This window comes from Rhipicephalus microplus, chromosome 3, assembly GCF_043290135.1.
Source record: "Rhipicephalus microplus isolate Deutch F79 chromosome 3, USDA_Rmic, whole genome shotgun sequence".
NCBI lineage: Eukaryota > Metazoa > Arthropoda > Arachnida > Ixodida > Ixodidae > Rhipicephalus > Rhipicephalus microplus.
Genome location: NC_134702.1, coordinates 114,775,905 through 114,801,281, shown reverse-complemented (window position 1 = coordinate 114,801,281; position 25,377 = coordinate 114,775,905). Strand labels below are relative to the sequence as shown.

At 42.5% G+C, this 25,377-nt stretch overlaps 1 long non-coding RNA gene across 1 annotated transcript in view; it reads left to right on the top strand.

Annotated features, from left to right (window-relative positions):
* LOC142803883 (uncharacterized) overlaps positions 1-25,377 on the top strand; it is a 334,011-nt gene that overhangs the window by 202,598 nt on the left and 106,036 nt on the right. The window lies entirely within an intron of this gene.

Below are 25,377 nucleotides of genomic sequence, written 5' to 3'. Positions count from 1 at the left end.
AGTCTCGACATCCCAGGCGGCAATTTTCTGGTGACCATGTACGTCTGCTCACTGTACACCAACATACCCCATCATGACGGAATAGCGGCTATGGTTTCTGAATATCTAAAATCTGACTCATCAACTAGTGTAAGTGGCGAGGTACTCTTTACACTTCTTGAACTTGTACTAAATTATAACCATTTTGAGTTCAATGGCAAGCATTTCGTTCAGGTCAGTGGCACTGCAATGGGCATGAAAATGGCCCCGAACTTCGCGAGCACCTTTATGGCTTCACTTGAAATCCCATTCATTGAGGGATGCACTTTGAAACCGTTCTACTCCAGAAGATACTTAGACGATATTTTTATGATATGGAATCATGATGAGGGAATTATTTTCCGCTTCATAGAGGATTTTAACAAGTGCCACTCGTCAATTAAAATCATGCACAAAATATTCAAAACTAACATTAACTTTGTGGACGTCACAGTCACGGTCAAAAATGACCACTTGTCAACAAACCTTTACAAAATGCCTACAGACCGTCAAATGTACCTACATTTCAACAGCAGCCACCCAAAGCATTGCAAAACGGGTCACCCAGCATTGCAAAACGGGTATTCATATTCTCAGGCCTACCGGTACCGAAGAATATGCACCGATATGCGGGAATTTGACAGACACGTGGAACACCTAAAGCATTCCTTATTGAAACAAAATTATCCGGAAGACATTATTCACGATGCCATACTACGTGCTCGCAACGTGAACAGGAATGATATAATTAAGGGACCAAACAGAGTATCTAAAATGACTTCCCAAACGAACCTTGTACTAGCTTACTCCTCATCAGCGCCACGAATCAACAACACACTATCCCGCCATTTCAACATAATCAGGCAAAGCAAACGACTAACTTCTATTTTCGCAAAGCCACCTCACGTGGTGTATCGCAGGGATAAAAATCTGAAGGACATTCTTGTCAGAGCAAAAACAAACACCCCCAAAATTCAATCAGTGTGCCATCCCTGCGGAAAAGCTCGATGCGAGGTATGCCCACCGATGGTCCCAACACGTGAATCCAAAGCGAACTTCTCGGATTTCAAATTCTGCATAACTGAAAGCCTTAATTGTGACTCCAGTAACGTAATATACATGCTACATTGCAACATCTGCGGACAAGAATATATCGGCCAAACAGACACGCCATTTCGGCTATGGTTCATTAATCACCGGTACCACGCCACTTCACTGCCGAAGCTACCTTTATCTAAACATCTGCGCCTGCCAAACCACTGTTTTGAAAATATCAGCGTAACTCTTTTGCAGTCCGGTTTCTCAAACAGATGCGAGCGCGAACAACGTAAGGCATATTTTATTTTCAAATTTCGAACATTAGTAGCCGGCATCAACGAGGACCCCGGAAAACTCTCCTGCCTCGGAGAAGTAAGCCAGGAGGAAATTGGTGACAAAGATTGATAGCTGGAGACCATGCCTGTTTTCTGACTGACTCGTACGTGTACACTGTTCTTTCTTGTTTTTTGTTTTTTTAGTTTTTCTTCTTTTTTGCTTTTTTTTCTTTTTTTAACATGCACATACAAAGTGTTTATGTTCGCCTACCACTTGATGACCATTGAAGGGAAACGGACAAAGAATAAAGGTAATGAACCGACCGACCCATTAAGGGGAAACCCTTTCTTTACGCACGCTGTCACGGACCCCTCCCGCCACCGCGGCGACAATCTTGGGTGGCCCTACAGACGTCGAGAACTGAACAGCACGTGATAAGAACCGGATGTGGACGTACACGGACAGTTGGTTTCGTTCTCAGTGTTGACAGTGGTTCTTCCTCTTTTTTACTTTCGTTCGTTTCTTTCTTTTTCTTTTTTTCTTTTTTTCTTTTCGTCTTTTTTCTTCCCTTTTTTTCTTTTTTTTCTTTCTTTCTTTTTTTAGTTCCCTCTCACTCTCGCAAACGTCTTTCAAGGTGAGAGGGACGCAGCAGCAACGAAGTTTGGAAGTTCATGTCAGTATAACTCATCCCCTGATGAAGGGAGGACTCCTCCCGATACTGTTGGGAAATAAATATATTTATCCTTGTTGACAACGCTCCCATTGTGCCATATCCCATACCTATATATATATATATATATATATATATATATATATATATATATATATATATATATATATATATATATATATATATATATATATATATATATATATATATATATATATATATATATATATATATATATATATATTTTGAAAGTCTTCCTGGATTCGGGTCGAGTTATAAGTCACCAGAAGAAGCGAACGAGCAAACGAAAAACGATGCTTTATTGCGAACGTTACGGCCGGGAACCGGCCTTCGTTCGTCAGGGCATACGTGTAATATGCACGTATGCCTGAAGTCAGCTCATATATATGACCAGCCTTCCGGTCATATAATATATATATATATATATATATATATACTTTAATTTAGTTTTATTTTCAATATCCGCATATCCGCCCCCACTAGTCAACTTAGCAGAATAGGTTTATGTTGTTAATACCTTCTGAAAATTAGGACTTCCAGTTCTAAGTTCTTTTACTTTCAATTGTGGTTTTAGAAATTTTACAGAGGACCCCCAAAGGAGCACTGTTGCTAGCTGCTTTAACCAGAATACATGAACTCGTACCTAAATGTGTAAAAATACAAGTTTCGTGGTACACATCAAGTTGCCATGAAAAAACCTAAAAATTTCCGCAACCAGACCAAGTCGCAAAGTGAAAATATTGCGCAAAAGAGACGCCAACAAACACTCTCGGTGAAGCGAACTTAAGGCTCAACGTTTACATTCTTTTCAAGTTCGCATTGTTACGTAAAATTGATTTCTACAAAAGTAAATGATTTTTGTAAGCATTACTAATATATCTACATCTATTAGCACGCGCACGCCGATTCGGCCCCGTTCTCGAAATTGTAACTTAATATTATGATTTGTTCCGTACCTGCAGTAATCTCTTTCCGTGCCAAAATTCCTTGTCGGAGAAGGTGATGGAGATGATAGCTTCCACCCCGAGGTCGAGAGCGCCGCGCATCATCATGTCAGCCGGACTAACAGTCGCGAGTGTATTCCTGTCGAGCAAGTCCAGGTTCAACGACTTCATCCAGTTAACGAGATCGGACGTCTGCGATAGAAAAGGCACATGTCAATATCAAATGAAACAGGCTGTTAAGAAATATTCCACGCAATATTGCGGGTGTTTTCACAATAAAACCGTATAATAAGCGGAAGAGTGTGAGAAATTTCAAGGTTGAATGGCGACGCTAGTTGATATAATCGCGACGTCAAGACAGAGGTTGTACTTGAAGACGCTGAGAAAACAGCAGCGGGTCGGTCTTTTTATTAGCCGCGCGCGCGAGAGAGTTCCTTGTCTTTCTCGTTGTTGCGTTTTGCATAAAAGCGTGCAGATCCGCGTATGCGCTGTCGCCTTCGTCTTTTTTGCGAGACGCTCGTGACAATATCAAGCAACGATTGAACCGGTGGTCCCCGTCAATAGCGGTGCGTTCGTGATTCAACAATTTATATTTGTGAGTATCTCGACTGCTTTAATCCCATTTAAAAAAAATGTTGCTCTCCTTCAGATGCAGAACCGCGCGTTCAAAATGCCTTGAGAAATAATAAAATGTAATGTGGAAGTTGTAGCACTGCATAGCGGTAATAACTATAATCATAATTATTCCATAGATGCCCGTATAGTGTGATACTTTAGCCACGTTTATAATTCCCGGCTGTGTGACAAAGGGAGGGAGCTCATAAACGAGAAAATTTATATATGACATATATGGAATATATATATGAATACATATATGACATATATTTCATATATGACATATGAAAGCGTTTTCTCGGGTGTAGAGCACTAATTGTGGTTTTGCGTATCCAAACCTCCATATCAATAAGAAGAACCCCTTAGTGGAGCGCTCTGTAAGTTTTGTTCATCTGGCGTTTAAGGTGCACTCTAACTGCAAGTAGACGGTCGTATAGCATTTCCCTTTCATCGTAAAGGGGCTGAGGTGGTCGGCATCTTATCTCGCGACCTTTAGGTCTGTAGTAAGCCACTCAAGCAACAACAAAAAATTGGCGGGTGGTTTGATTGTGTAGCAGCATGCCTTTGCTCTATCTGTTATAGTATGTGGCTACAAGGCTAAAAACACCGAATAGAATCAAAATCAACAACCAGAAATAGGAATGTATTTAAGCTTATGCATATGTAAGACAGCTAGTGAAGGGAAAACCTAATCTCAAAACATCATTCGCCGAACAATACAAAGAGATTGGTGCGCATTCGGCAGGCATTCGCAAATAATGTCACGGAATTTGCCACTATCACTGAAGTAAAAAGTATGCTACCACTGCATACACCATATTCTAAAATATTCCTCTGAAACTTGAAGAATAAGAAAACTAAAGCGAAAGGTAAGGATCGCGCAGCGTGCAACCGAAGTTAAATGAAAAGCAATAACATTGGGAGGTCGCCAGATGGCAGAATGAGTAACAGACAGGAGTTCCAAAAACCCTGATTGATATCAATAAAAAAAGAATAAACGCACCAGGGCTGCTCCCTTATTACGTAGAACAGACAAGCAGTGCGCACCACGAGCACCATACTGGTTAACAGGAGATTGGAAACAGTCATTGAAGGCATAGAGTTAGACACCAATAGAAAATAAATAGTTCGCAGGGATGAAATGGAGACGCCTCCCACAAGATGGATATACTGACGATCAATGAGAGACGCTTCCTTTTTGAGTGAAATATCTCAGCCAGATGCAGTCATTCTACTTTCCAGCCCCTTTGCAGGGGTGGTAATTTACAATGCTGATCCCTGTAATAGGTCGTAAAATTTTTGAATGTCAGCAGATATTCGCATTCGGGTTGCAGATACTCAAGGTCTAAGTGTCAGCAATCATGCAACATTTCGATTCGTCATTCACTGGCAAGTGCCAATACTGTGGGCAGGTGGCTGACACCTACCACATTGTTTAGACTTGTCAGCTCAACTGAGCTCTTCCCCCCAACTCTAACCCAACCCAAGATGAGTGAGAGGTGACCCTGCTGGGTTGTTCGGACTTTCAGGCCCAAAGAATCTAGGTTTAGAGCGCTAAGCTACGAGTGTCCCCAATGTGCTCACGGAATGACAACTCCACCCAATACGTAGTGTCTGAAAGGCTGCACCACGCTTTTGTTTTTTTAATTAAATATTGTCACTCTCTCTCCATTTTAAGCGAAGTAAAATAAGCTAAGGATGATGATGATGATGACGACGACGCCACGAATAGTGAAGGATAAGTATTTGAAACTGAGCTTTGTTATAAGACCTATATTAAAAGGCACTCGTGGCGGCATCGTACATGATGTTTGGGTGTCAATCTTACACAAAGGAAAGATGTTTCGTTCAGATTACAGCCTTCATTTTCACGTATATAGAGATTTGTGACCTAAGTACACCACTGTAAATAAAAAAAAAACGGTTGTGTGTGTATGATACGCGTCTTTAAATGTTTATTGTTTTATGTTGTCCACGTCGTTGGAGCGTCTGAATCTAGTCGTTTACGTACACCGTCATAAATGTGCCTCAGTTCAGCGAAATTTCCTAGGCAAAACTATGGGCCTAATACTCGGAAAATGCTAGTTTCAAGTTGCATGAAGTTGTAATTGCATAAACGCCCAAAATGTGAATTTTATTCAGATACTGATCACACTGGTAAGAGGTATCTGAGTAATTGTAATATTTGAAATTCCTAAAAATCGGAAGTACCGGCCAACTGAGACTCCCATTAATGTGATTCGTATCTGAATAAAATTCAGATTCTGGGGAGAAGCAGGGACACCACCCCTCTCCCCCTGCTCTTAGAAATACTGGAAGCTGTTGGCATAAAAGCATGAGGTGCATTATACATTAGTCACACTTTATCGTTCTTTTCGCCGGCGGATATCACGTTCTTGGGCTGCAGGTTATGATTAGAATATTCTCCGAACGTTGTGGGTGTTTCCTTTTGCGCAGGTTTGTACCAATGTATTGAATTGCACGAAATGTTATCTGTTCCACCTGTGCCTTGCTTTCCGCGCATGCTTTTGAATATATATATAGCGTTGTAATTATTTTGGAACAAGCAGTCCTGTGTTTGCATGCAGGAAATACTAACGCATGTCATTTACCAAGAAAAACAGCCTGGTGGCATAGCCCCGGTAGCCATGTCACCCACTATCTGCCGTTTCTTGCGCTTGAGCCATGTGGGGACAGTACATGCTTTACCTGGCGAATGAGGCGACGGAGAGGAGGGCGCGTTGGATTCCCAAAGTATTTGGGAATACGAATATACTTAGGCGGACGGAAAAAAAGGATGAGCATGTTTGCACTTTCTATAGAATAGCCCACAATTAGATTTTCCTCCAGCATATTGCATTGACACCTGTTCAACACGACTATTCGTTAATTGGTAGAAGCGACGGTTTGTACTAAACGATCTCACAGTAAGTTAAACATTGCAGCTCTATTTTGCTTGCATAGAACTTACAAAAGCAGCTAAATGGAAGCGTGTCTTCGTTTAGCACGTTGCACAAACGAAATTTTGCCATCAATGACGAGGCTCTCCTCGCTTACCTCAGTCCCGTATGCCGAGGTGAAAGACATACATGCTTGGTACAACGCAGCTGCTTTTTGCCACGAGAGTTGATTCGAAGCTGGGTATTCAGCACTGGTGATGTCCGTCAGAGTTGCTATTTCGATGGCTTTTTCAATCTGCAAAAAATGAAAGTAAAAACACTGTAGATGAGCAATAATAACCCCCCTATTCTGTAATGAACCCTGTGGTGCCAAGGAACGAGCAGCCTAAACTCTGTTGCATGCTTGTAAGAATCGATTACAGATCATTAGTAATGGAAGTGGTCAAGACTAACAAAGAGCTTTGTCAAGGACAAGCTTGTTTATGTTGGCTCATTTTACGTGGGGCGTCAGTTATTCACATGCCCGGGCATTGCGACTTTCACCAAGAATAACGCAAGCTAACGTCTCCTGTGCAATACTGCGGCGCGTGTATTTGAGTGATAACTTGAGCTAATGCAGACTGTTTCCCGCGAGTTGGGTTTCACGTGGCAGAATTCAAGTAATAATGTAAAAAATGCACCTACATATTTAGCTCTTACCTATGACAAGCCAGTCAGTGTACAACAGCTTTAAAAATTTATAATCTTACTATTGGTCAAGTTTTACTATAACTTATAATTTCCAAGCACAATTTTTTCCTTGTTCTTGCCGTCTAACCGCACTAAAGATGAAACCAATGCCTCTGATTTCCTAACTAAAGCAGTATTTGACGTGTCTTCATACAGGTCTGAATTATCGCGACGATTCGCCATGCCAATACTGTGTGCAAAAAAAAAGTACAGTACACTTGCTAGCTTTATCAACAATTATGTGAGTTTCAAAGATATTTAAGATGGTAATAGTATTGTGAAATATAAATATAGGTGTAACCTAAACTACTCCTAACTAAAATGTGGGCATCAATAACCAGTAGCGAATATCGATTACATTATTGATTTCGCCATTATTGGCATGATGATACGGTACTATGTCCACCCAGCGGGGACTGCTCCAGTGAGCCTAACTCATGCAATCTTTGCAGAAGTTACGCTTTGGGAATCGAGAACTTCATAGAAGCATAAAGGATTTATTATTCAATGCAAGAGTTACGTTACGCTTTAGGTATTGTAGGTACTTCATAGAGCTCATGAAAATAACTGAAGTATAGCGTTCGTGTGCGGGTGACAGACGCTGTGTTTACTTACGTCTTTGAAGACGTCCTGGCCTCTGTAGCTCGAGCAGACATACTTGTAGAAGTCCGTGCATGGGTCGACAGTGTGCTCGAGGGTCTCCCGCAACCACGCTGCCAATGCGTGGCAAAGAGGCTCCGTACACTCATTTTTGTGTAATGTTGGGTGCGGAACGAAATGTCCTTGGTTCGATGTGGACATCACATTACGAGCCGATGTTTTGGGAACATGCCGAAAAGTCAAAGTGCCCCCCTGGGGCTGAGGGCGAGAAATAGAATACTATAATAATAATAATAATAATAATAATAATAATAATAATAATAATAATAATAATAATAATAATAATAATAATAATAATAATAATAATAATAATAATAATACGTTCGAGATAACTATGGTATGAGTATGAAAAGAAGCCGTAGTGGAAGGCTATTGAAGTTTTCATCATCTGGTGTTCTTCACCGGCCCTGACATTGCGCAGCTCACGGGCCTCTACCAAAGTGCCAAGACCTGGCATAGCTTTGTGATAGAATGCGAGAATCCCGCATATAATATTTGGGTTCAACTTCTGCTGGAACACTCACTCTGTTCTTTTTTTTTGCAGTAGTCGCGCCTACGTCAGTGATGAGGTTTTTTTTCTAAAGCCCTCGCGTTTACCTTTCTCGTCCTTCCTGGGAAAATATGAATTACCTATCAGCTGTAGCATATGTCCCCATTCCTTGACCGGTGGTACACGCTTGTGTGCCACACGTTCCTGTAGGAAAGTCTCTGACGACGTACACAATAGCAAATTGGACGATTGGCCCAGTTGGTTATACTTAATCTAAGTATACTACGTGGTACAAAACATGGACTGAAAGCCTCGTTGTCACGTATCAGTGCAGTGCGTGATGAATAAACCTCCAGTTGATAGTCTGCGTTTGTCCTCGTATTTTTCCCGTCCGTGTTACCTACCGCGTAGTATACTCAGACTACGCAATAGCATTTCCGTGCTATTCATGTGACGATTAGACAGCCATAATCATGAAACATGCTCTCCCATATCAGTTTTCGTTCCCAGCAAATTCATCAAGCGCGAGAGCAATCAGGCCTATGCTTTAAGAACTGAAGGAGGAATATGGGTAGCGAGGTTGCTCTCTTAGAGCAGTAGCTAACTTTCCATACCCATTCCTCTATTTCACTGATAACCGCGAAGTAACTCACCACCATCCCAATACTGCTCAAAGGAGCAACAGTTGTTTTCTGCGCAAAACAAAATCAGTGCTAGGTTGCTCAATAGGCATTTTGAAGTGTTTACACCCACGTGACTGCAAGTACAACTGGCATGCAAGCATCACGTAGCGAAACAAATTTCAGAACATTTACAGCAAAACATACGGGACTCGAACTCACAACCGCTCAGTCAGCATACCTGTGCACTAAACAATACACGACGGCACGCCATGGCATGGTTGAGAAGGAAGCGGGCTTATGTAAGCACCTATGAGCCGTTTGCACACTGCGCGAACTTCTTGGTTTACCCACAAAGAAGAGGATTCACTCTCTTGTGTCGAAAAGCTCCCTTCTTGCCATGTCGTGTACAAAATTTCGCAGATACTGTTCGTCATGTGATGGAACATGTCACACTTAACGGGTTAACTGTGCAGTCACTCTTCAAAGCTTTTCAAAGTGTAGGTAGCTAGGCAAATACGTGTATGTAAGCGTACAAAATGTCTCGGGTTCACGCAGGCATGTTTCGCATTGAAAACTGTGTTCACAGTTGATTATGTTTGCATTATGTAAGCTATGTGTAGGGATGTGTAAGACTCGCTTGAAAGAGATTGTTTTTTATGAAGTCCAAAATATTGATCGGCTCATTTAGTTTCAACCTTTCTGAGTATGTCGTTTTAAAAGCTACATAGTATTACGTTACAAAGCTGGTGACAAGTGTTGCGTCGCATTTTCACAAAACCATACATATACGACATATTGCATGTGACGTTTTCATGCAGAAAATGTGACTTCGTTTTCTTAGATACTGTTCAGGTGCTAGCGATGTGTATTTTATTGCTCTCCGGCCAGCTGTCATTCCTCTCACGCTGGTAATATGGCACCACATTTCCGATAGATGCCTCCTCTATTCTTCCTATTGGTCTAGTATGTTACAACGTCTGCATAAATCGTTACTGCTTCGTAGATTCCACAATGAGGTATGGACCAGTGAACTAGATTTTGGTTTACTGCTCTTCCAACTAGCATCATCAACCAAGGGTTGACCTCTGGCATGTGATATGGCTACAATCTATTTCATCCTCATCGCACTTCTGTATTTCGGCTGTTGAAGTTTGGTGTGAAGGTGGTCTTTCATTGCAAGCCCGCCAGCTAAGCCCCAATCATTGCCAGCTGAGAATCAAGAAACCGTACCGAATGCAGCAAAATGTGAGCTGCACTTCATAATGGGGGTGTAGTATCTGTTCAGGCAGTCTACTCCTGCCCTAAAAGCAATCTTCTAGCCCACCTTTTTTCTTGGTATAACTTTAATAACATTTGGAGGTGTTTAGGAATGGGTTAAGCAAGAAATTTAGCCTCAGCTAGATAAGACGCCGAGTATCGAAGCACGATGTTCACTGGCCCAACAACGTAGCTTCTGACTAATGAACGGTGGCGCATTGTCTGACGATGATTTCGGCACGCTTAAAAATTTTTGCAATTAATATTTTTGTTAAACAATTCATGTCTTATCTTCCCGCTATGACGGTCACGTAGCGTGTGCACTCATCCACCATGAGTAAGAAAGGTTGTGTTTTTTTGACGTGTTCAATCCTCTTCATTTCGCGAAACCAAGGTAAAGTACTTCAAATAATATAAAAAATATTCTGGCTAAACCATCCCATTTCCACAGCGTTTCTAATTCGACTACACCACATTGCCCTCATGGCACGTTTTCATGAACTTGGCACCATCTCCTTTTGTGTTTTTATGTAAATGTTTAAACGAGCCAGTGGTTTGCCCTCCAAAATACATCAAGTCGTCCCGAATGTCGATTGCTATAATATGACTTCAGCAATTGAGGCACTTTTGCTTCAGGCAGCTCCATGTGTTCAGTGCCTCCCTAAAGTTTCAGCAAGCGAGCGTTTCCTTCCGGAATTTCTCGCGGCTCGCGAAGACGTGAAATAGCAACAGCATTTTGGGGCTTCTGGTCTTGCTTGTGTTATATGCCGAAAGTGAATTTTTCAATATTGCTCACGCATCAAGCTTTTCTTCCCCTTAGCTGCGGAAGTTTCAATAAAAGATTAATGTCTAGTTGGCAGTGAAGAGGTTGAAATGTTTGCTTTTTCGTTAACACATGAAGTACATGGAAGGCATTATGACAGATAAAGCTTCCTTTACTGTTGCCGTGTAATATTCTTGCATCTTCGTGACAAACAACATGTTATATGCTTTCTTGTGTCTCTGTTCATGAAATATGGCACCTTCAGCATAGAGATGTGTCTCTGTATATTTTGAAAGGCAAATCGCAATGTTTTGTTGTGAATACAGAGTTGGTTTAAATGACTCTGACCAGTTACAGGTAGCTCTTATCGCATTTTTTGGATCAGATAAATAGAACGTCTTCCATGGTCAGTGCAGTAAAAAAAAACATTGTCATTCTTGAGCAATGTTCTTTAAATCCATGGAAGTAAAATGTGATTCTAAGAAACACTCTTACCTCCGCATTCACAAAAGCTCCTTGGCTGTGCTTTCAACCTTCACTTGACAGAGTTGACCACTGCGCCAAAGCTCGGCTCAAAATGACGCTGCGCTACTTGAGAATCGCAGCAGATTATCGCTGATATGCGGTGACTTGCCGTGCCTAGAGACGTCGCTCCCATCGACTTTCTCGAGTGAAGGGGAAGCGTTGAGTGAAGGGATGTGATAGAATACGGGGCTTAACAAATTCACGTAATAGGGTTTTGTCAGCTGATTGATATACTGCAAGCTCTCTTCGCTAGTGCACTTGATTCAGCCGTCAAAAGCTTTTTTCCAGAAAGGTGAATTCTCTGCAAAAGAACTTTCTCTTCCTAATGTTGATTTATAACCCGGTGGCACCGAGTACCTCAGTTACTTTTCTGGGTGTTCTTCGTGACATTCCCCTGTTCTAGAGTAGACAATATTGTCATCCAATTATACAGGACAAAATATCCCGATGAAGTTCTTCACTTCTACGTTTGTCAGGCTCGAAACAATGCTCCAGAGTTTTTCCACCCAAAGGGTCCTCTGTCGTACTCGTAAATATTATAAGGAGTGAGAAAGGCCGTAATGTTTGAGTATCGTCATTGAGTGTCTCGCACCAGCATACTTTGCACAATTAGGTGCTTGGAATCTATTGACGCCCTCATGTATCGTCAAATGTGTAATCAATTCCTGACTTTAGGTATGGAATAAGATCGATCTGTTTGCTTATTAGTCTGTAATCTGTGCACAGGTGAAATGACCCGTCTTCTTGTGGAACAATCGTAATGTGTCAAATAAACGACCAAAATACACGTCTGATGATTCCCGCTTCCAGACTCCTTTGAACTTCCTGGTTCAACTAGACCTTTTTTTTCATGATCGGGGTACATGGCTTGTGTTGACGATGGCGGTGTCATGTACCTCAATGGCCGCGTTGGCTTCTGGGTGTGGATCATTGTACATATTCTTTGGAATAATCAACGCTACATTCACCCGTATATGGCTCACTGTCTGCCCTATGACCGATGTTAAGCTTATTGCACTCACTTGCAATCTTGACCACTTCTTTCCAGACGATAATAACCTCAACCACGTCGTATCAGGCCTCAATAAAGTAATGTCAAAGTGAACTTTCAGTACTGCCAGAGCTTCGGACTTTAATTTCATGCCTTCATACTCCAGGTCAACTGCAACCCATCTAAACTGCAACCCATTCATAATAGTCTGGAGCTGTTCTACGTTGCAGTGCCAAGAGTAATTCGTCTATAGGCGTGTGCGACCCCACTTACATTTGCTTTCAATAATATCTTGTCTTGCCATGTCGGACGAAAGCAACGACTGTGGAGTCCGCCAACGTTGGGTAGGCTGTACGAAGCAACCGCCAGTTTTCTCAAATATACTCTCGGATGTTTGTGCCTTTCTGTCACTACACAAGGGCACTATCCCAAAGCCGTACAAGATTGACCTTGAAAACACCGGCAATGCTGCCCTCCATGCTGCACAAGAAGTGTTTGTATGCGATTTAATTTGCGAGTAAAAACACTTCCTTGAGTTCCCGCAGAGAAAATGTTTGATATTGTGTATCCGGCCATGATCACTTATACACGGGTTTTCAGTCTGGGCATATTCTCAAATCACGCGGCGACGCTTGGCGAAAGACGGCAAACTTGCCTGGCCTTACATATCGGTGGTTTCAGCATTTCCTGTACTGCGTTAGCAATGCCTCAATTGTTGAAATGAATGACGCTTCATGGTGCTCGCATCGCAAACTTCGGCGGAGCGTTTAGCAAGGGCGGTGCCAAATTTCCAAAACGCATGCTCAAGGTAACATTTTCTTGAGCGAAGCGGCAGTTGGTCATAAGTGCGGCGATGTCGGGCACGCTCTACAGAAAGCCTTGAGCTGTAGTATGCTCATCGATTTCGGCGCATCGCTGGCCATCCATTGGGAAGTCCACAATGAAGGGTCGCTTCCGACGTGGGTGAAGTTGGACTTGCCCTTCATTTGCAGGCTCTTGAGCTCGACTGCGCCAATGCAGAGTTTTTATGTAGATAACGCGATTGCAAAAGTATACTGCTTAGTTATTCTTTTCTATATGTTGTACTTCTCAGATCTGTCGGCACTGGCGATGTGGAGTGCTGCATAGTATATATTTATCCCCGGCTTGAACAAAATACATTTTACAACTTGTAAGACTTGTTGACTGATCTTTGCTTTACTGTACATCCCCGATTAAAATATGAATTGCATAAGCAAAACAAACATCCAAACTATATAATTATAGTGTTCATGAACTGGATACCAAGGTGCTTCTGAAGAGCAACATTGGACAGCTGTCGCACTTGCTTTCGTCCTGCCAGGAGGATTCAGCAACGCACTACAATTAAGGATTGCTGCTGCATGTACATAATTCTATGAGATGCACGGGTAACATCTAAAATAAGCCACTAATTTTGTGAAAACAAATTATGTTTTTTTTTCAGATTCTTCAAGACGTTTTGCTTGATATCAACGTCGGACAACTGTCGAGCTTGCGCTGCCACAACCGAAAATTCAATAGTCGACTGCACGAGTCTCAAAACAAGTTCGCGACAGCCTCTAAAATTAGTTCGAAGCTGAAGACGCTGCATCTTGGTCACTTTCTAGATATAGTGTCAGAAGCGGCATGCAGCTGTGAGCGTCCAAAAAAAAGCATTGTTCAACCTGCTCACCAGAGAAAAGGGGTGAATGTAAGACAGAATCTCTTCAAACTTATCAGCTTTAGTTTAGTCCCCCAATCACGGTGTACGCATGTCAGGTACAGCCTGACATGTTAGGTGCAAAAGCCTGTCGAAAACATTACACAAAGTTAAGTGCGAAACTAGAAACATAATTATAGGCAGCTGGTAATAAGTCGCGTATTGGTGTAGAATAATACTATTAAAGTAATAAAAATTGCCCTTTTCCTAAGGAATGTTCCAGATGCTTATAGTCTACCCCCTAGTTACATACATGCCAGAACAATGCGTGCTGCCGAATGACAGTGAGAAGTATTGGGAGGCAGAACCCAATTGTTCACGAGGATGTGGAGCCGACCAATATGCCGGGTGTTAAAACTTCACATTGATTCACAACTTCCACCCTCGAGAGAGGGCGCTAGAGCAAGTCCGACGTGGCTGTCGTTTGGGGGATCGTGCAGCAGGCTGCCGCCGTCAGTGTGCCCGTCATTTCACACTGCGTGGTAATTTCGGCTGCAGCCACCATGTTGTCAAGACCTTTCTTAGAAGGTCTTTGTGTCTAGTATGTATTATATCCCAGACTACGTGTAGAGAAACGTGTGTATGGTGTATTATTGAAGGAAAAGATGTTTTGAACACCGGGCTGAGCTGTGAAGGAACGCAAGTACAGGTTTGTGAACACTGTCCCTGTATTGTGCCTGCTGACTTGCCGACCGTGGAAATACATGCACCAGCCATGGGTCGAAATCAGGAGCAACGAAGCAATGAAGGTGAGTTCACGTACTACTGCCTTGACTTATTTTTTTTTCGTAAGAAAATCGGGGGTGTATCTTTCTTCTATGCGGTAGTCTCGCCGACTTTGCGTGCTAGCACCTAAGGAACTTTTTACTCGTAGGTAGTACAGAAACTTTTTTGCTCACTAGGCCCGAACGCTGCACACAAATGAAGCGCTTGTGGCTCATGTGTGTGGCACGGAGTATATGCACACAGTCGTTAACACTTACCTAGGTCGCGCTAGCTGATGGCTGCGCGCTTTGAAGGCTTAGTGCACTTTTGCTTTTCACAGGGAAGCAAAAGTGGCACAGGTGTAAAGCAACCAGACGCTCCCGCTTCTTGTCCCATGTATTTTAGCTTCGACGCACGGCTACGAAAAAATCAGTGGTGTTCTGTAGAGCGTAACTATCCACTCGGAGGACTGTGAGTCGTGACTTTGGTGTTCGAAGCCTAGTATCGCATTGCACGGCAGAAACGCTGCTTTATTGGGCTTCTAAACAAAATGCACTTTGCTGTATTTACGTGCTGAAGCGTGATCAAAGTGGTAGCAAGGCAACACGAGCACAATTATTCTTTTCGCCCTCCCTCTCTTGCAGGACTACTGCTCGTTCAAAGCAGTAAACCTCGCGTTTGACTGCACGGTGTGTGCACAGCGGAAACTGGCGCATTTTATGATTCTTGTACGTGTAGCTCACTGTGAACAACCAATAAAGAGTAACTCATTGCTACTACGACTCGCAGTACCTGTGTGACTTCGGTAGATCACTACCAAATTCAGAATAACCGAAGTAAAATTTGCCAGCGGGTAAATGTAAAGCACCCAGTGGACCGCAAAAAAGAGGCTGACTGAACGCTGGCAAGGGCTGGCTGTGCGGCCATCCCCCAAACGGTAGTTATGACGGCTGCCGCATGGCGACGCCACCGTCTCTGAAAATTGCGAATTGTTTTCTTCAATTAGGTACTTGAAGTCACGCAAAGACCACTTCTACTAACTAAATATGGGGCAGAAATACACAACGTTAGATGATAGTTATCGCTGTCAGCAGCCCGATTAACAAACATTTAATGACATTTTACTGACTACAGTGAGTTGGCATGTCTGAGTCGAAACAAATTAGGCAGTGGTGTTTGTACACAAATTCAGTTTGAAGATTTCTTCTGGCACTGCTGTGTGCCAAGATATGTGGCCCAAACATTTCTCGTGAGAACGATTACATGCAAGAGGGTCAGCGTTACGAAAGCCTTCTCTCTAAAGTGACGTGTCTGTAGCGTGTGGCGCTTATTCCACGAAGATGTCGAATGAAAAGGGTCGAGATGATAAGTTACCCTTGCCAGCGAAATCAAAATATGGCAGTGTGGTGTGTCTTGTACCATAAGCATGGTCCTGATGAACGCGACAACGGTAGACCTTTTTTACGACGCACTTAGGTGCGAAACAGCTCGTTGACAAGCCTGTATAACACTGTCCCTCCGTACGAATGCGCCACTATCATTCACTTTAGAGAGGAACTTGCGCTACCCCTCACCCTCTTGCATGCATAATCATGAGGAAGACGATTAAACTTTACTTTAGGGCCTCATATCTTAGAGCACGGGCGTGCTATAAGAAATCTTGCAAGTGAAACTGAGTACAACACCCCTGCCTGCATTTTTTTGAAAAGAAGTATCACCATTATCGCAATGGTGCTAACAGATCTGAACGCCACGGAACGCGGAGGATTCGTGGCCGCTCTGCTGTTTGAACCAAAGCGCTTCACAAGGAAGAAGCCTAAAAGATTCAATGAGAGCGCGTCATGAGGGTGTCCTTTTATACGGCTCATTTTCATAGTAAATGGCGCAACGAATCATAGTGAATGCCACAACGAACTCTGGCTTTGCTTATCTGTGTATTTAGCAGCTATGCAAGAAAACCGCGATGTTCAGCTTTAGTGTCTCGTTGCGCGTAGACAATGACCGAAATACGGCAGGCGTGAAATTTGCGTGTAAATCTGTGTGACAATTTCTGACAGAGCATCGTGCAACGACGGAACACGTTGATGTCACCTCCTTGGATGACGTTATCACATGTCATTGGTTGACATCGACACAAGGCATGGGTGGGTCCATTCGGAGTTAGTAAAACATGATGACGATTGCCTAAGTCTTCAAGCACGGAAAGGGTCGTGAATATCTAATCCACTCAGAACGACAAAAATTTAAGTGCGTGTCTGTCATACTACGGGTTAATATATCTTGCAACTGTAATTATTATTGTCTGGGGTGTATGTAACGTCCCAAAACCACCGTATGAGTGTGAGATACGCCGTAGCTGAGGGCTCCGGAAATGTTGACACCCTGGAATTCTTTAACGTGCACCTAAATACAAGTACACGGGCTTCAGCATATTCTCCTCCATCGAAAATAGAGCCACTGAAGCAACAATTTTATCTCGCGGCCTTGAGTGAGCAGTCGTGTTATAGACACTAGACCACCATGGTGGGGCTAGCTTGCTAGTGCCGTCCCCGATATTGCTGAACTAAATGGTTTACTTAGCGTACAACATGTTATAGCATTCAGGTGTTCTTGACAGCGTAGTGCACTGCCATTATTTATTTCGCTGTACAGCATATAAAATGCGTGGCAGCTTCTCACACACAACTTCCTGGAGTGTGCCGAAATGCTTCTTTATGATGCACGAAGAAGAAACAAACACTACAAACTGAACGCCAAAAGAAAAAAGCAAGCAGCCCACAAATGTCTCCATAACGACTTGCCATTTGTGACTACATTTTCTTTCGACCAACTAAATCAGTAACCTTCTTTGACGAAACTTCTCTTCTCCAAATTCGGCAACTTCTACGTTGTGGCTTCTTCCCGTCTGACATTACACAGCTACCATTTTTCCTGCCCGCCCGGCGTGCTTAGCCTCGAAATCAGTAATAAAATTTGATGTCGCATGTCTCAAATTCCAGGCAGCCTATTTGAATTCTAGATAGTTGGTGGAGACTTCCGGATCTTCAAAATATAAAAAATAATTACCACTTTTTGTGAATCAATCAATTGCTTGTAACTATGGCTGCGGTAAAGTATTCCCGCCATTACACATAGTTCCTTTGCGACGATGACGTGCTACTGACACACATACTATAGCTACAAAGCACAGCGTCCTCTAAATACTATTTGAATATTAAGAAGCGCGCCGTATCGCATCCTCGAAGCATCGCAGCCACGTGTTGCAAATGCTTCCTGAATGGTGCTTATTTTGGGAGGCTTACAGTGAATTAGACGGTGTTAGACCATTTCGTAATAACGCAGAAAATGAAACAGTACTTGTTCACATACATATCGGACACAAAAGCTGCCCTTCTGTGTCGCTACGCTGAGATGCACTGCTAAATCTGCAGATATGTTCAGCAAAAAGACTAATGACTGATGAACTGCGCTCTAGGGCACTCACCGCAGCAACGCTTTCTCCTGTTTGTTTGGAGAACATCATTACGAAAGGTATGACGCTGCAGCACAGTCCCAGTCCCACAACAATCAGTAAGACGAGGAACAGGTTGATGGAATGGCGCTGGCATGCTTCGTCATAGTAATCCTGTGAAAATTGGTACTTGTAGAGGACGTCTCCCGGTGATCTCTGCATTATGAATGACGACAAAAACAGCTTGTTACGATGCTGCATATATCACCTCACTTCCTAATTATTTCAATCCGTAAATTCCTAGAACTTAGACTATCTATGAAGCCAGCTGATAGACAGGTCTTGCTAAAAGGCATGTGTGCAATACAACTCGAACGAGCAAAATCAAACTACGTGCACTTTGTTTATCCTTCAACCGCGTTTCCTTCCGTATCGTAAGCTGGGGTCGTCACTTCCAACTAAGGGCGCAGCCAGGAGGTAGCACACCTGGCGCGTGCCCCCCTCCTCCCTCCCCAAAATTTTTTTATGCGCCATCGCATAGAGAGCGAAAAATAGCCATTTTAAGGAGGTGCCCCTCCAGAAATCCAGGTGGTGTCCCCGCACCCTCCCCTCGAAAAAATTGTCTGGCTGTGCCTTCGTCCAAGTGAGCCACAATTAAACGATAGGGTGATCAGAAGAAAAAGAAGTGAGGGGGAGAAAAGAATTGAGAAAAGGAAAACACGCAACTTCTGCAGCCCTAACTGGGGGCAAGGGTCAGCGCAGAAGAAAGGGAAACGGCCAAAACTATGTTTAATATATTGATGTATAATTAGTTTAGGAAGCGTGCGTGCAAGAAAAATGAGTGAAGGTGGAGCGTAACAAGAAGGAAAAAGGGTAAGGCATAGCATAATATTGTACGGCATCACACACGCACAATTATGTAGACGTAACTATCAAGACCAGGCATCGTCTAGCAACGGCCTCGGGGTCATTGCAGCCCGAACAGTTGTAATATGCTGTCCTCGTAATCACTTCTGAACACTCATACGCACCCTCCTTCCGTGAAGCGCCACTTCACCCCAAAAGTACCGCAGATCTGACTTGTTGTGGGGGTCGAGGTAATTGCGAAGCAGCCAGCAAACAGCTAGATGAATCACTTTCATTGTCTTCGACGTTAATCAAGTCACTGAAGTCTTTACGTGTAGTTCCCTTTGTATCGCAGATGTGTATGCCATGGTGATGAAACGGGAAAACATAGACAATGAATCCCGTATATACTATGGTAATGAAACATATATTCTGGTATATACACTGTACCATTTATTGTTTATGTTTATTATGGAGTGATGTCATTTAATGCAAAGTTTCGGAGTGCCCTGTTAGGGAAACAGCCGGAAGCGCATCAACGAACGCCATGTAAGTTTTTCTGTATACGACAAAAAAGACATGGTGTGCTTGTTGCGAGCTGTTCTTTATATTTGGTAAGCTATGATGTAGCGGAATTGCAATGATGGTGTATATCAAGGTATAATGAAACGGCAGTAAGCGCGCCATAAGTGTGGCATGTTAGCCATGCCATACATAATATGCAGGTCACGATTAACTGCCTTTCATGCTGGTAGTAAAGTCGCAAAGGGCATTACCAACTTTTGTGTATATCCAGTTTGCGAGCTGGCCACGAGTGCCCTAGACCATTTGTGTATGTTATGTTGTGCATGACACGCGTTTCATGATTTTCATGTTGCCCCTCATGAGTTATGTTCATCATAATTGCACGTCACTCAATAGAAACTTGGGTGTATATGCCGGTTAACGCGAACGTCGCTGAAGGACAGGGAAATTACTGCTCCGGTCTTCCTAGAAGCTTCACGTAAAGTGCAGCTGCAAACGTTGACGTTTTGATTTCGGTTTCATCTGAACATTTACCAGTGTTACTGTTGAATAGTTCCCATACACACTGGAAAGAATTATTACAAGTGTCTATGATGCCGCAAGCGCTTACAAAATCTAAGCTTGGAATTACAAACATTACTTAACGCTGCGTACACTTGCTTTTGTTATATACATCTATATCGTTTCTAGAGTCGGGTGTAATCCGCTGTAAGAAAAAGGCAGCTTTTTTTACAACAATCTCATAAATTCAATAGCAAGTCTGATTCCGAAGACATGGGGGATATTTTTATGTCCAGAAGACAGAGACACCCGAGATTTATAAAAAAAAGCTATGCAGTTTTGCTAATGAACTCATCATTTCCCCCCAAGTGAATACTGTCATTGGCCATGATGCCTAGGCTATGCTTGCGATGATGCATTTATAAAAGACCGATGTATTTCTTTACGTGCTCGGAAGGAATAAATGCCAGCAGTTGCAAGAAATGATGACAAAACTCGAGAGCATGAGAGAATATCATTGAAAATATTTGGGATGACTTCCTCTTAGTTTGTCTGGATGATATTAATTTACGGCTTGTTTGAATAAATCGAATACAAGAGAAAGAAAAACCGGTAGAATTTATGTGGGCTTCTTTAAAATGTCGGGGCAGAAGGCTTTGGCCTCTGACTCAATTCATATTTCTTATTTCAAGCAGAAGAAAAAAAGCAATGGGAAGAATTACCGTACAAGCTACAAGCAAACACGTAACCACTCAAACGCATTTTTTCATTGTGCAAGAACGCCTGCCAACAACCTTCAGCGGTAAACTATCTCAGAAGCTAGGCCTCTTTCAACTCATGGTCGCACTCATAACTACAGAGAACCAGCTTTATGAAACGCCAAAACCATTCGCTGTCACAATCAAAGGCCTCGTTGAGCTACGTTGTGAGGTTTACCACATGAACCTACACAAGTGATTTCAAGGCGTAGTCAAGCTTACCCGTAGCGTTGCACTAGCTCTCCGTAAAAAGGTCTAGGCCAGACTACACAAAATGGAAGCAAATAGACTCCTCGCCTCTGTCACCACACGGACTGTATGGGCAATGGTAGTTGTGGTAAAGGAAGACATAAATTCGCCTGGATCCTGTCAATCTTAACAAGGCACGACATGAGAGCACCATGACATTCCGACGCTTTAGGACGTCGGGACCAAGATAGATGCTCCCAAGTACTTCTCTACGTTGGACGCTGCTACTGGATTTAGGCAAACCCCACTCGAAAGCACAGCTCATACTTATGCGCCAAGAGAACGCCATACAAAACATACCAATTTCTACGGATGCCATTTGGAATCTCCACAGCACCGGAAGTCTTCCAGAAAGCAATGCATTAAACACTTCGAGGTCTTGATGGCGTCGACGTAGTCATGGATGACGTACTGGTATGGGGTTCAACTAAGGAGGAAACAGACTTCTGCGAATTGTTTGTAACGGTGCCAAAATATAAACCTCAAGCTGAACGAGGCCGAATGTCACTTCTGGAAAACCAAGGAACGCTATCTAGGGTACAGGCTTACTAACCAAGGACTCTCGATTGACCCGAAAAGAGCAGAAGCAACTTTCGCAGTTCAAGTCCCACAGAACACCAAGCAACTCAAGACATTCCTGCGAATGGTAAACTTTGTTGCCAGACTCATCGCGAACATGTCGCATATAGGTGCACCACTGCGTGACTCACTGATTAAGGACATTTGGCAGCAGCAGTTGCGGTGGCAAGTCCACCGTCTAAGACTATTTCGTATTGTCAACAGGTTGATCGGTCACTTGCCTGGATCCCTGCTCGTCCTTGATTCCTGCGTCGTTAGCGGCCACTGTGGCGTAACTCCCACGTGCGCTTGCACGCACTGCACGCGCATTCAAGTGTCTAAGTCCTGTACATCCTGCTGCGTTTGCGCACACTGCATGTGATACTCAAGAAAGACCATATGAGGACACAGGCCTCGGCACCGACTACAGTTGGCAGCAGCAGTTGTGGAGCCAAGTCCAAGACTATTGTTTTTCTTTCAAAGAGGTCGGTTGGTTACGCAATTTAGGTTTCATTCTGCCGCAACTGCAGCCAAATTTTCTTGTTAGTCTGTTTTATTGTGTGTATATTCCATTAGGCCTACTACAGCGGAACTAGCAAAAAAATATTGGGACACTTGAAGCACTGTTTAATGAAAAGTAGGACTCACTGATACATGATTTGCTATCCGGAATTACTACCAAGCTACAAAACATAGAACTAAGTGAGCACGCTTCGCTTTGCAAAAGAGTTGAGTTCATCCACAAAGAGTCCGGTGCAATGAAACAAAAACAGGAAGAACTTGTGGCATCGAAGAAGGCGCTTCTGTCACGCAACGAAGTACTAGAAAAAAGAGTGGCTTATTTGGAGCAGCCTTCCAGAATGAATAATGTGAAAATTAAAGGTACTCCTAAATCACAAGGGGAAGACTGTGGAGCCATTCTGAAGAGAATTGGTGATAGCATTGAGTCTCCCATCTTGCCCTCTGATATCCACCCTCCTCACCGTGTTGCCTCGCCCACAAATGACAAAAGCATCATTGCTCGACTCAGCTCACGTGAGAAGAAAAATAAGTCGATCAAGAAGGCACTAAGGGCTAGACTTCGCACTGACAACGTCAGTCTCAGCAGTAGCACAGGCATGCCAATACATGTAAGCGATCCTTTGAACATTGACAACAAAAAGCTGTTATCGAAAGCACTGGCACTGAATAAAGAAAATAAGTGGAAATACTTATGGACAGATAATTGCCAGATAAAAGCCTGCTATACGGATGACAGCAAAGTCTACCAATTATGACCGTGTTCTACCTTCGAATATTCATGTGAGGAAATGAACGTTTGTTCAGTAGTTTTTATTGCTTTATTGTCTTTTTATTACCATGGCTTTTCTCTCCTCTACTGACGCAAAAAGTCGTCTTAGCGCAAGAAAACGATCACTCATTCACTTTAATGCCCATAGCCTTTGCAAGAACAAAGACGCGATTAATAGCTTCATCGCTTCTTTTCAGCATGCCTTCACTTTCATTTGCATATCAGAAACTTGGCTTTCAGACGCTGAAAACAACATACATTGCTTTTTATCTTATCAAGCAGAATATTGCCATCGTCAAGCAGATAATCATGGTGGTGCAGCCATTTTCATTTCTCATGATATCATCTACACACGTAGATCTGATCTCACATTTAACATGAACCACTGCGAGTGGGTATGAATAGAAGTCAACCATTCATCACTTAATCACAGAAACAAGAACATGGTTCTTGAGTGCTTCTATCGTTCACCATCATCGTCAGTCAGCGATTTCCTGCTTGTTCTTGATGACGCACTGTAAAAACTATCTTTTCAAAACAAGGTGTGGTCATTGTTGGTGCAATCAATATAATTTACTAGACACTGGTGCCACTTGGTTCACGGCTTATACCGACTGCTTCAATAAATTTGGTTTAGAATCAGTCAGTGACGGCTCGGCTAGATCCGACTTTCATGGTAACGGTACGCATATTGATCATGTATTGTCAAACCCATCACCTTCACCTTGTCCCGTAATTGTTGATACTGACATAACTGATCCTTTCCCGTTTTTTTACGTTTTCTAATTATATGCCCGCCAACGATAGTAACTACTACACCTCACTGTTGAATGCAGATACCTTTGTAAAAACCATAAGTAAGACTGATTGGTCGCCTATAAACTCCATAAATGAACCCGAAGCAGCACTGAATAATTTATGTTCCTTATTTTTGAGGGCCGCCTCGACTAACACATGTACTGTATATTGTAAAAAAAAATATAACTACCCGCATAACCCATGGATGACGGATGCTCTTCTAAAAAGCATAATGACGAATGAAAACTTGTACAAAAAACTAAACGTCAGCCCTTGGACACTGCACTTGCTAATAATTATGAAAATTATTGTAAATTATTGAGCATGTTGCTTAAACAGGCAGAAAAGGGTACGACGAAGAAAAATGTTTAAAGAATAACAACAACCCCAAGAAGCAGTGGCAGCTACTCAACTTCTTCCTAGATAGGTGATCTGGTGATAAGCCTATTATGAAAATGATTTATAAGGGTCTTAGTCTTTCGGGGACCAATGAGATCGCGAATGCTTTCTCCGACTTCTTTTGTTCTGTTTATTCTAATAACTACAGAAATGTCCGATTCCGTAGCACTGAATGCCGCACGCCACAGTCGTTCTTTCTATGACCCGTTACGCCGAATGAAGTGTTTTCCACGATTAGCAGTCTTAAAGATACCGGACCTGGTTTAGATGGCATCTCCGTGAGCCATTTAACACTAGTTGCACGTTTCGTCTCAGACACGCTGTGTAACATTAAAACCTGATTTTAAACGAGGATTATTTTCTTCTTTTTTAAAAAATGATAATATTGTTCCCATTTTTAAAAAGGGGGACAAATAAATAGTTACTAACTATCGCCCTATCGCTATTCTTTCCGGCCTTAGTAAACTCATTGAGAAATTATTCGTTAAGCATCCTAATATAACTACTCAAGTTCCAGTTGTTAAAGAATAACAAGTTTGGTTTCCGCCCTGGAAGTTCTACTAATCTTGCAGTGTTGTCTCTAACTGACTGCGATAAAAATGCATCGATTCTGAAAATTTAGTAGGATTAGTTTTTCTAGACTTCACTAAAAAGCTTTTGACACAATTAACCATCAGGTGCTGAAGTGCTATGGCATAACTGGCCCTGCGCTAACATTCCTAAAAACTATTTACTTGATAGGCAATATACAGTACACGTAGCAGACGCATATTCGTCAACTAAATGCATTACCTAGGGTGTACCACAGGGCTCAGTTTTTGTCCTTTGCTTTTCATTTTGTATAATAATGATCTTCCGGATTCTTTTAACCCCTCCAATCACGATCATTGCATCTTCTACGCTGATGAAACTACCATATCTTTATCCGATAAATATATTACTGTTCTTACTTCTAGGCTGAATATTGTATTCATTAACCTAATGAATTGGTGCAACAATCACTACTTAGTTTTAAATCCTTTGAAAACAAAATATGTGGTGTTTAAGTCTGCTCAA